This window comes from Herpailurus yagouaroundi, unplaced genomic scaffold (genome assembly GCF_014898765.1).
Source record: "Herpailurus yagouaroundi ecotype Mexico unplaced genomic scaffold, PumYag 159, whole genome shotgun sequence".
NCBI lineage: Eukaryota > Metazoa > Chordata > Mammalia > Carnivora > Felidae > Herpailurus > Herpailurus yagouaroundi.
The window spans coordinates 66208037-66219622 of record NW_024412400.1 but is presented as its reverse complement, the minus strand read 5'-3'; the positions used below and the strand labels follow the sequence as shown (position 1 = coordinate 66219622).

The following is an 11586-nucleotide window of genomic DNA, read 5'->3' as shown; positions in this document are numbered from 1 at the left end:
GTATAAGAGTCCGTCTCATGTAGTTTGCATTCTGCAGCAATTACTTACTCTTTTGCCTGGTTTTACAAACTCTTTCCACGTCTGAAATACATAGGCTTCCATACCTAACAAAATCTGAACTATTTGACCTGTGATGACAGAGGGAAAACTTTTAGCTCAAGATTATTAAAAGTAGAGATCTAAATGGGAAGATACAGGTTCAAATTCCCATTCAGCAAACTGCATAAGTCATTTGTGGAAAAGTAATTTTCTTCAGTTGCATATGAGGGTAGAAGGACCTGACTTACCTCACTCAGTCACTGCAGTGCGGTAAAGAAATTGAAACCAACCAGCGCTATCCTGCCACCTATGGGAGGGGTGTGGGATTCAACAGATATTTTAAAACTTTGAAGGAATTCATATGACAGCTTTGAGATTTAGCCCAATCATTGACTTAAGGGACTCAAGCAGAGTAGCTGCCTACTCTTGGAGAAATCAATGTCAAAACTTGGAAAGACTGGGGGGGAAAAACGTATAAATAAGACATAATAAGAGAAATATATATACATAATAGACATGTATAATCAACTTCACTGGTAACCAGGCAGTGCAAATATGAAAATCAAAGGGAAATATTCCTTACCTACCAAATTAACAAAGATGACAAAAACTGCTGTTGGGGAAGTTGAAATGAGACACCATCACAGAGTACTACTAGCAGGATTATAAATTGGCATCATTTTTTAGTAAATCAACATCACAGCAGGACACTGGGCTATTAAAAAGTTAATGCTCTTTAACTTAGAAATTCCACTTATAAAAGTAATCCTAAAGAAATAACCCCAAAAAGTACACCAAAAGATGTGCATGAGGATATGTATTTGCTTGGGAAAATTTGGCAAAAAACAAAAACAATAACAAAAACACTGATACTCCCAATAAAATAAAATCATGGTATATCCACCCACTAGAGTATGTAGAAAATAAATAATATTTTAGTGGAATGTTAAATGGCATGTAAAATGAATGCTATCCAATGTTATGTGAGGAAGACAAAGTAGACTTCCAATTTAAAAGTCATTATATTGAGTGTACTTTGTAAAAGATAGCGATAGTCATTGGCAATATAGAGCAGTAAAATCATGACTGGACTGTTTTTGTAAGTTTCAAAAAGAGGCAAAACTAAACCATTGTGTTAAAAAGCCAGGGCAATGATTACCTTTGGGGAATAAAAACACAGGTAGTGATTAGAAGGGGCTTCTGATGTGGTAGAAATGTTTTACTTCTTTTATTTGGATCGTGCTTACCCTGCTGAGTTCACTTAATGACAATTCATTGAACATACTTGCGGTTTAATTCATTTTTCTGTACGTGTACCATATTTCAGTAAAAAGTGATACCTATATGATTTGCTAAACTATAAGGAAAAGCAAGGGAATGTCATACAATTAGTAACAGTTTTTAGCAGAATGATGCAGTCCTTAGAGGTACATAGGTTTTTTTTCAAATGTGTTAATAATATTCTTCCTAAATGTAGAGAAGATAGATACATGGCTGTTCTCCTTAATACATACAATCAGGGTTTGAACTCCTACATATGTATATTTTAGAGTAAAAATACTGTTCTTTAAAAAAGATGTCTGGGCCACCTGGGTGGCTGTCAGTTAAGCAACCAACTTTGGCTCAGGTCATGATCTCACAGCTCACGAGTTTGAGTCCCGCTCTGGGCTCTGTGCTGACAGCTCAGAGCCTGGAGCCTGCTTCAGATTGTGTTTCCCTTTCTCTCTGCCCCTCCCCCCCCCCCTCCACACTCACTCTCTCTGTCTCTCTCTCAAATATAAATAAACATTAAAAAAAATTTTTAATGTACAAAACTTTATAAAGTTTATTTATGTATATGATACCTGCATATTTATGTGTTAGAGGCCGAGAAGAGGCACGATCTATTTATTTCTATCTATTCTTAGCAAAAAGACCACAAAGATACACAATAAGTGTTCTTAGTGTTTCTCTTTAGAATACAGGTAATTTTTACATTATGTACACATTTTGGAATTTTACAAATTATTCTTAAGTATCCAGAAGCAAAAATACAAACTTTTTTTTTTCAAGGTAAAAAAAATCGCGCCTTGTACAGAAATGTCACGGAGAAGCCTGCCAGGTCTCGCGGGTGGAGCACCTTGGGGAGGGGCGGGGCGGAGTCGCGCGGAACGTGACGTTTCAAACCTGCGCGCCCCCCGCGAGCGCACAGACCGGCGTGGTCTCAGATAGGGACGTTTGGACTCGGGCCTGTGCAGATGCAGCAGCTGGGAGTCCAGCGCTTCGCCCCGCCCCCGCTGGGTTGACCCACAGCTCAATAGGTAGGAAGAAGTTCAAGTGCGCTCAATTAAAACTTTTCACTTTTACTGGCTGGGTGGGAAGGAAGGGTGGTGACCTTCAGGGGAAAGCACAAGTAAATTGTGGAAACCCAGGGCTTCTGGTCTTCCTTCGCACCGAAGAACAAGGAACGTTGCTTGTAGATAACCCTAATAAATAGCCGAGGAATCATTTTTATGCAGGCAGTTGAAAGGTAGGGAGTTCCAAAGTGTTTCCCTATCCAGTTCACTGACCCGCGGTATCTCATTCCCACTTGGATGAGAAAGGGAAAGCTAGGATCATATTTGGTTTCTGAGTAATAGATTTTTTTGTTGTTTTGTTTTATCCTAATTTGTATTTCTCAATGAAGTGTATATTTTGAGGACATCTACCTGCAATCACGTGAAAGATGATGACTATTTCACAGTACAGAGTGGTTTTTTTGTTTGTTTGTTTTTTAATCATTTGCAGTAAGAGATGTTTGTTGTCTCCTTAACTCATGATGTGACCGTGGACTGAAGATATTGAATGCTACTGAGTAGTAGGCTAGGAGATAATCTGAGCTCTTTTTCTCAGACACAGACCATTGTCTTCCATCCATGTATTCTAACATGCCTGGCATAAAATGTGTTGTTCCATGTATGAGTGAGTGAATCATTGAATCTGTGAATGAACGTCTTTCACAAGGAGCCTACCGTGCAAAGGTGGTTCAGCATGAGCAATGAAAAATAGCTGTCAACCTTGCTTAAACTTTCACATTCCTTGGGGTGCCTGGGTGGCTTTGTTGGTTGAGCGTCTGAATCTTGATTTTGGCCAGGGTCATGATTCCAGGGTAGTGGGATCAAGCCCCATGCGGAGCCTGGCGTCACACCTCCCCTCCCTGACCTGGGTGTGGAGCCCACTTGAGATTCTTTCTCTCCGTCTGCCCCTTCTCCCCTGCTGTGCTCTCTCTAAAATAAAAAATAAATAAAGTAAAATTTCACATTCCTTGTTTATGAAGTATTTATAGGTATCAGGAAGGAACTCTGTTTTTAAAACACCAGCTAAGTGTTTGCCATTTTCAGTAAGCCACTAGTTTGAAATAAATGCATGAAAATTTATTTCTATTGATAATTTAACATTTTATGATTAAATTTAGTGTGCTAATAATGTTACTATGCACACCAAAGGGCTTTGGATCTTTCACATTTCACCAGTTAGACCTTGGATGCCATTCAGGTGCTCTTTTAAATATTATTGCAGGCTGGATGTACTGCTTTCCTCCAAATGGAAAAATTAATTTGATTAGGACCCAATAATAATATTTTACAGGGTTATGTTTTCGTTTTTGTTTTTTCATGTGTGGCAAGAGCTCAAATATCTTTATAAAGTGAAAGGTAAGAGAGAAGAGAAAAAGATTGTACTGGAAGGAAGAAATGGGCCAGAATCCTTCAAATTGCCTAACTCTATACACATTCTGTAGTTTTCTTCATTGGCCTGATTTGAATAAAGAATGGAATATTGATTCTGATGGGGAATAAAGGGACTCAGCTGAAGGCAAGATTATGTTGTGTAGTGTTTCACAGACGTTTAAAACAGTTTTAAACCTCTTTTTCAAGTGCATAGAACCAACCTAAGTTGGTGAGTTGCCATGGTGTGCAACACAAGTGCATAATCAAGACAGAACTGAGACTTTTTTTGTTCCCAAAGTGGACTTTTCATTTAAGTACCTGTTCAACCCTGCTCAGTCTGTTACTCATCAGTGTTATTATAACCAAATGGCTAAAACTTCCAGTCTGGTCAGTTTTAAAGATATTTCCAAAGAGAAATAATTTTAAAAGACACTCAGGAAAAACACCTTTTTATTTATTTATTTATTTTTTGCCACTGTTCAGAATGAACTGCTTGTAAAGAAACTGCCCTAAATGCATAAAGTTATTCATCTTCTGAACAGTGAAACTAGCACATTAGACATTGATTACAACTTAAAAGAAAACAACAAATGAACATGAATCCTAATCAGGAGATATAGAACCTTCAACTGATCTCTAGTCATAAACCCACAGTTTATTCCTTACTGCAGGAGAATATTTTCAAATTAAGACACGATGACTAAAACCACATCTCTCCACTAAAACCACATCTCTCTACTAAAACAACACTCTCTCTAGAATTTGACTGCAATTTCTGTCTTTATTTTTCTTTTATGTGACACATCAGTTGAAAATAGATAAATAGGTGCCCCGATAAAGGTAGGCTATGGTAACAAAAGCCATACAAACACCATATGCTCAAGGGTTTTTAAATCCTTTTATATCTGGGAGCCCAGAATATTGTCTCTTTACTCGGGTAAAATATATTGAATCATCTTCCTGGAAAGTAACATTCAAGTTATTACATTTTGCACCTATGAAGAGCCTTTTTGAATTTTTTCAGGGATGTTAATAAAATAAAATACTACAGCAGTCTAGCTTAAAGATCACTGAAGGAGAGACTATAACTTATCACAGCTCTGGCTAAATTTAAAAATATACATGATAAATGAGCATGATCCAGGTGTCCAATATAAAGAACATTTTCCTAATTATCCAATTTTTTAAAATTTCTGAGCAATAAGAGCAATAATAAAAATGGCAATAACAATATTATAATAGTTAACATTTATTGAGCACCTACTATTATCAGGTAACCTTCTTCTATTAATCTTCTCAACAACCACATGAGGCAGATATTATCATTAACACCATTTTGTAAATGAGGAAACTGAGGACCCAATGGCCATGATTGTTATCAACATCAACATCATCCTAAATTATATGATGGGAAAAACTGCTGTAAAATAAACATGATAGCAAAGATTCAGCTTTACCTCTACTACTTTTTAGAAAGGCTTGGGCATAAATTTATTTACCACTGCATGATGTGGTATACACTTAGTATGAAATATCTTAGAGTCGTGTATTTGAACCACCAGTATTTCACAATTTTAGGCAATTTTGAAAGGTAATTGAACTGATTTGACACAGGATATGTATTAGAATGTGTCCCTTTAACCTTGATGAGTAGAAGCTGAAATCACATTGCAACCTAGAATTGCATGACAAGTAGAAAATTGATTTAAATAGAATAGTTCTAAGTAAATAGTTTTAAATAGTTTTTAAGTAGATCATTTTAAATAAAATGTTTCAGGGAGACATAATTACTAACAGAAATAAAAATCACTAATAGAAATCAGAGCTTTTGATTTCAATTTCTTTTCACAGGTGAATTAGTTGTTCTATCTGGCTATTTAAGTTAAATAAAAGTTAAATCTTAATAAATAATAAAACATTGCTTATTAAATAATCTCATTGACACATTGCTATTTATTAAGGTAAATAAGATTTGTTTATTTAAGGTTTACTTAAATAAGTTGTGCATGTGCCTTTCAAGAGTAAACATTGATATATGAAACCAAAATTTAGAAACTAAGATTAAATTTCTTCAACAGAGGAAGGGAATTGTATATAACTCGTTTGAGTTGGTGTTTTTTAAATGTGTTTGAAAATATGGACTTGAAAATGCTGGTCTTACTTTACTTTAGGCACCTTTAGTTGTTACTTATTAGGATGATAGCTCCACATGTTAGTTGAAAAGTTACTGGCACTCAACCTGGGCCTGTATTTCTTCGCTAGAATAACTTTCCTTAGGAAATTCCACATTGTGGGTGTTCATCTGATTTCACATGCATGAATGCTTCAATGCTTTCCCACTAGTTAGCACTTAAATTCCTATTAGCCAGCATAACTCAAGCAGAAGAATTCAATGATGTCTTTAAAGATCACCTAAGTCATAGCTTGAGAAGACATTGTATTGTCACCCCCTTCCAAAAAAAAGTGCATTTAAATTGTTAAAAACCAGCTCAATTTTGTTAACATGAAGGTGTAAGGAATAAAAACCATGACATAATAACTACTTCACATCCCTGTAGAGCAGACATTTGGAAACCTAAATTTTAATTGTAGGGGGAAAAAAGGGGATTGCAATAGCCCATGGCCTCCACAGTCAGCTCTCAGTATATTCCTAGGCTGAACATACCTAGTCTTTACTCTTGGAAGGTAAGGGTGTGTGTGTGTGTGTGTGTGTGTGTGTGTGTGTGTGTGTGTGTGTTTTGAGAGTCCACAGAATACTGCTCAGAGAAGGAGAATGCTAGAGGAAGGAACACATAGAAAGCATCTAAATCTCCTTAGGTACTAGGGGCAAGGCTTAATTAAAGATTCTCAAAAGTTCAGATCTCAGTTAATGTTCCCATATTTTATATTAACTAATGTAATTAACAGTGAAGGGAACATTATGTTAAACATGAGGGTCTTTACCAGCCTAAGGGACAAGATTTTATATACATTAAAAATGATACTATTTATGAATTTAAACATTTCAACCTATATACAGAATCCCTTCAGATGTTGCCCATACATTCATTGACAAATTCCATAAATGTAGAAAAGTAGAGATAATCTGAAGTTCATAGAAGCTTTATCTTTTCATGCAGTTGCCATTTGCCCCCTTTTCTCCCAGAAATTCTATCTTCCATGGACCTTGTTACTTTGTTGTTACAGAATCTGTTCAACTACTACCCATGCTAACCTGGTCATCTGTCTTTGTTCTCATCTTCCAATGGCAGATGACTACCTCCGTTTTCCACTCATTTTTCCATCTCCCTAATTCTCAATTTTTTTTTTATTCTCTCAGATCTTTATTATCTATAATATGCTGTCAGGAATAGTGGGATAGAATTGGGGGTGGGGAGGAGAGAGCTATAATTTGAAAAAATCTCCCTTCTGTCCTCAGTATTGAGACATCCTTCTTCACACCTTTTCCTTAGGATTGAGTATTGACTGAAATAAGGTTGGTCCTGAGGTCATTGATCTGGTCGTAAGGTCATCATACTTACAATTAATATATCAAACAGTTGTAAGGAGATTGGTCATAAGTGAGGAAGCACAGAGGGATTTTTTTTCTTTCATCGTAACTAAACTTTAAAAAATTATGATAATGACAGCAAACAACTTCTGCTTATCCCATGCAGTTTGTGAAATTTCAGGCTGTCCTGGTCTGTCATTTTCTTAATGTAAACCTTTTATTGATGTATAACATATTTAGTAAAGTATACAAATTGTAAATGTACAGTGTGATATAGATCAATAGATTGATGAATGGATGGATAGATAGATAATAAATGGTGATATCAGTAAGCCCAGGAACACCCTCCTGGCCCATTTCACTTAATACCCTCTCAATAGTAACCACTTTTCTGACTTCTAACACCACAAATTAATTTTGACCCTTTTAAAAATAAATTATACAGCGTATATTCTTTTGTATCCCTCAACATTTTACTTGTGAGATTCTTTCATGTGATTGCTTGTATTTGTAGTTCATTTATTCTAGTGCCATATAATATTTTTTCATTATGTAAATATTCTAAGATTTATATCTCTTTTCTAGTGTTGTTTGACGTTAGAATATTTTTAATGTTTTATTGCTATGGATAGTGCTACTGAGAACATTCTTGTCCATGTGTATTTTTTATCATAAGCATGCATTTGTGCCAGGCTTATGGGAGAAAAAAAATTTACCCAGACATAGGGTATAGGAGAAACTAGGTGTTGCCAGTTTTCCAAAGTGGTTGTACAAATTTGCATTCATATAAACTGTATGTAATAGTTCCAGTTACACAATATAATTTCCAACACTTGGTATTGTCTATCTTTTTTATTTTAATCATTCTGGTGGATTTGTGGTTGCATCTAATCTGGGATTTCAATTTACATTCCTTGGATATTTAATGAAGTTGGCAACTTTTTAATAAGTTTATTAGTCATTTGGAAATCCTTGTTTGTGACACATCTACTAAAATTTTTGGTCCATTTCTCTACTGGATTTTCAGCCTTTTTCATGCTACATTTCATAAGTAATGTTATTACTTATAAGCTACTCAAATTCATTAATTTTTGTGTCCTGCCTAAGATACTTTGCTTACTCCAAAGTCATGAAAATATTTTATGTTTTTTTCCTAAGAACTTGGCTTTTATGTTTAGTTTTTCAATGTATTTGGAATTAATTTTTGTGTATTATGTAATGTAGGAGTCAAATTTATTTTTTCCATTGGACTTAGCCAAGTACCATTAATTTAAAAGACCATAATTTTCCTCCTTTCATGGCAGGGTCACTCACCTCATAAATTAACTGGTCATTTATGTGCGGGTCTATTTCTGAGCTTTTTATTCTTTTCAAATGGTCTAATTATTTATGTTTTTTTTTTCTTTAATTTTTTAATTTTAATTTTAAAATATTAATTTAATTATTCTTTTTTTATATGAAATTTATTGTCAAATTGGTTTCCATACAACACCCAGTGCTCATCCCAAAAGGTGCCCTCCTCAATACCCATTACCCACCCTCTCCTCCCTCCCACCCCCCATCAACCCTTAGTTCGTTCTCAGTTCTCAACAGTCTCTTATGCTTTGGGTCCTCCCACTCTAACCTCTTTTTTTTTTTTTTTTCCTTCCCCTCCCCCATGGGTTCCTGTTAAGTTTCTCAGGATCCACATAAGAGTGAAACCATATGGTATCTGTCTTTCTCTGTATGGCTTATTTCACTTAGCATCACACTCTCCAGTTCCATCCACGTTGCTACAAAAGGCCATATTTCATTTTTTCTCATTGCCACGTAGTATTCCATTGTGTATATAAACCACAATTTCTTTATCCATTCATCAGTTGATGGACATTTAGGCTCTTTCCATAATTTGGCTATTGTTGAGAGTGCTGCTATGAACGTTGGGGTACAAGTGCCCCTATGCATCAGTACTCCTGTGTCCCTTGGATAAATTCCTAGCAGTGCTATTGCTGGGTCATAGGGTAGGTCTATTTTTAATTTTCTGAGGAACCTCCACACTGCTTTCCAGAGCGGCTGCACCAATTTGCATTCCCACCAACAGTGCAAGAGGGTTCCCGTTTCTCCACATCCTCTCCAGCATCTATAGTCTCCTGATTTGTTCATTTTGGCCACTCTGCCTGGCGTGAGGTGATACCTGAGTGTGGTTTTGATTTGTATTTCCCTGAGAAGGAGCGACGCTGAACATCTTTTCATGTGCCTGTTGGCCATCCGGATGTCTTCTTTAGAGAAGTGTCTATTCATGTTTTCTGCCCATTTCTTCACTGGGTTATTTGCTTTTCGGGTGTGGAGTTTGGTGAGCTCTTTATAGATTTTGGATACTAGCCCTTTGTCCGATATGTCATTTGCAAATATCTTTTCCCATTCCGTTGGTTGCCTTTTAGTTTTGTTGGTTGTTTCCTTTGCTGTGCAGAAGCTTTTGATCTTCATAAGGTCCCAGTAATTCACTTTTGCTTTTAATTCCCTTGCCTTTGGGGATGTGTCGAGTAAGAGATTGCTACGGCTGAGGTCAGAGAGGTCTTTTCCTGCTTTCTCCTCTAAGGTTTTGATGGTTTCCTGTCTCACATTCAGGTCCTTGATCCATTTTGAGTTTATTTTTGTGAATGGTGTGAGAAAGTGGTCTAGTTTCAACCTTCTGCATGTTGCTGTCCAGTTCTCCCAGCACCATTTGTTAAAGAGACTGTCTTTTTTCCATTGGATGTTCTTTCCTGCTTTGTCAAAGATGAGTTGGCCATACGTTTGTGGGTCTAGTTCTGGGGTTTCTATTCTATTCCATTGGTCTATGTGTCTGTTTTTGTGCCAATACCATGCTGTCTTGATGATGACAGCTTTGTAGTAGAGGCTAAAGTCTGGGATTGTGATGCCTCCTGCTTTGGTCTTCTTCTTCAAAATTACTTTGGCTATTCGGGGCCTTTTGTGGTTCCATATGAATTTTAGGATTGCTTGTTCTAGTTTTGAAGAATGCTGGTGCAATTTTGATTGGGATTGCATTGAATGTGTAGATAGCTTTGGGTAGTATTGACATTTTGACAATATTTATTCTTCCAATCCATGAGCAGGGAATGTCTTTCCATTTCTTTAAATCTTCTTCAATTACCTTCATAAGCTTCCTATAGTTTTCAGCATACAGATCCTTTACATCTTTGGTTAGATTTATTCCTAGGTATTTTATGCTTCTTGGTGCAATTGTGAATGGGATCAGTTTCTTTATTTGTCTTTCTGTTGCTTCATTGTTAGTGTATAAGAATGCAACTGATTTCTGTACATTGATTTTGTATCCTGCAACTTTGCTGAATTCATGTATCAGTTCTAGCAGACTTTTGGTGGAGTCTGTCGGATTTTCCATGTATAATATCATGTCATCTGCAAAAAGCGAAAGCTTGACTTCATCTTTGCCAATTGTGATGCCTTTGATTTCCTTTTGTTGTCTGATTACTGATGCTAGAACTTCCAGCACTATGTTAAACAACAGCGGTGAGAGTGGGCATCCCTGTCGTGTTCCTGATCTCAGGGAAAAAGCTCTCAGTTTTTCCCCGTTGAGGATGATGTTAGCTGTGGGCTTTTCATAAATGGCTTTTATGATCTTTAAGTATGTTCCTTCTATCCCGACTTTCTCAAGGGTTTTTATTAAGAAAGGGTGCTGGATTTTGTCAAAGGCCTTTTCTGCATCGATTGACAGGATCATATGGTTTTTCTCTTTTTTTTTGTTAATGTGATGTATCACGTTGATTGATTTGCGAATGTTGAACCAGCCCTGCATCCCAGGAATGAATCCCACTTGATCATGGTGAATAATTCTTTTTATATGCCGTTGAATTCGATTTGCTAGTATCTTATTGAGAATTTTGGCATCCATATTCATCAGGGATATTGGCCTGTAGTTCTCTTTTTTTACTGGGTCTCTGTCTGGTTTAGGAATCAAAGTAATACTGGCTTCATAGAATGAGTCTGGAAGTTTTCCTTCCCTTTCTATTTCTTGGAATAGCTTGAGAAGGATAGGTACTATCTCTGCTTTAAACGTCTGGTAGAACTCCCCTGGGAAGCCATCTGGTCCTGGACTCTTATTTGTTGGGAGATTTTTGATAACCGATTCAATTTCTTCGCTGGTGATGGGTCTGTTCAAGCTTTCTATTTCCTCCTGATTGAGTTTTGGAAGAGTGTGGGTGTTCAGGAATTTGTCCCTTTCTTCCAGGTTGTCCAATTTGTTGCCATATAATTTTTCATAGTATTCCCTGATAATTGTTTGTATCTCTGAGGGATTGGTTGTAATAATTCCATTTTCATTCATGATTTTATCTATTTGGGTCATCTCCCGTTTCTTTTTGAGAAGCCTGG

The 11586-nt window shown here is 36.4% G+C and overlaps 1 protein-coding gene across 2 annotated transcripts in view; it reads left to right on the top strand.

Annotated features, from left to right (window-relative positions):
* The first annotated feature begins 1995 nt into the window (after positions 1 to 1995).
* Positions 1996 to 11586, top strand: part of SPATA16 (spermatogenesis associated 16) — a 257968-nt gene continuing 248377 nt past the window's right edge. Inside the window, exon 1 of one of the 2 annotated variants that reach the window (XM_040480776.1) lies at positions 1996 to 2339. The gene's annotated coding sequence lies outside the window, so the exon portion shown is untranslated. The remainder of the gene's footprint in view (positions 2340 to 11586) is intronic. The other variant, XM_040480775.1, reaches the window with a different exon arrangement.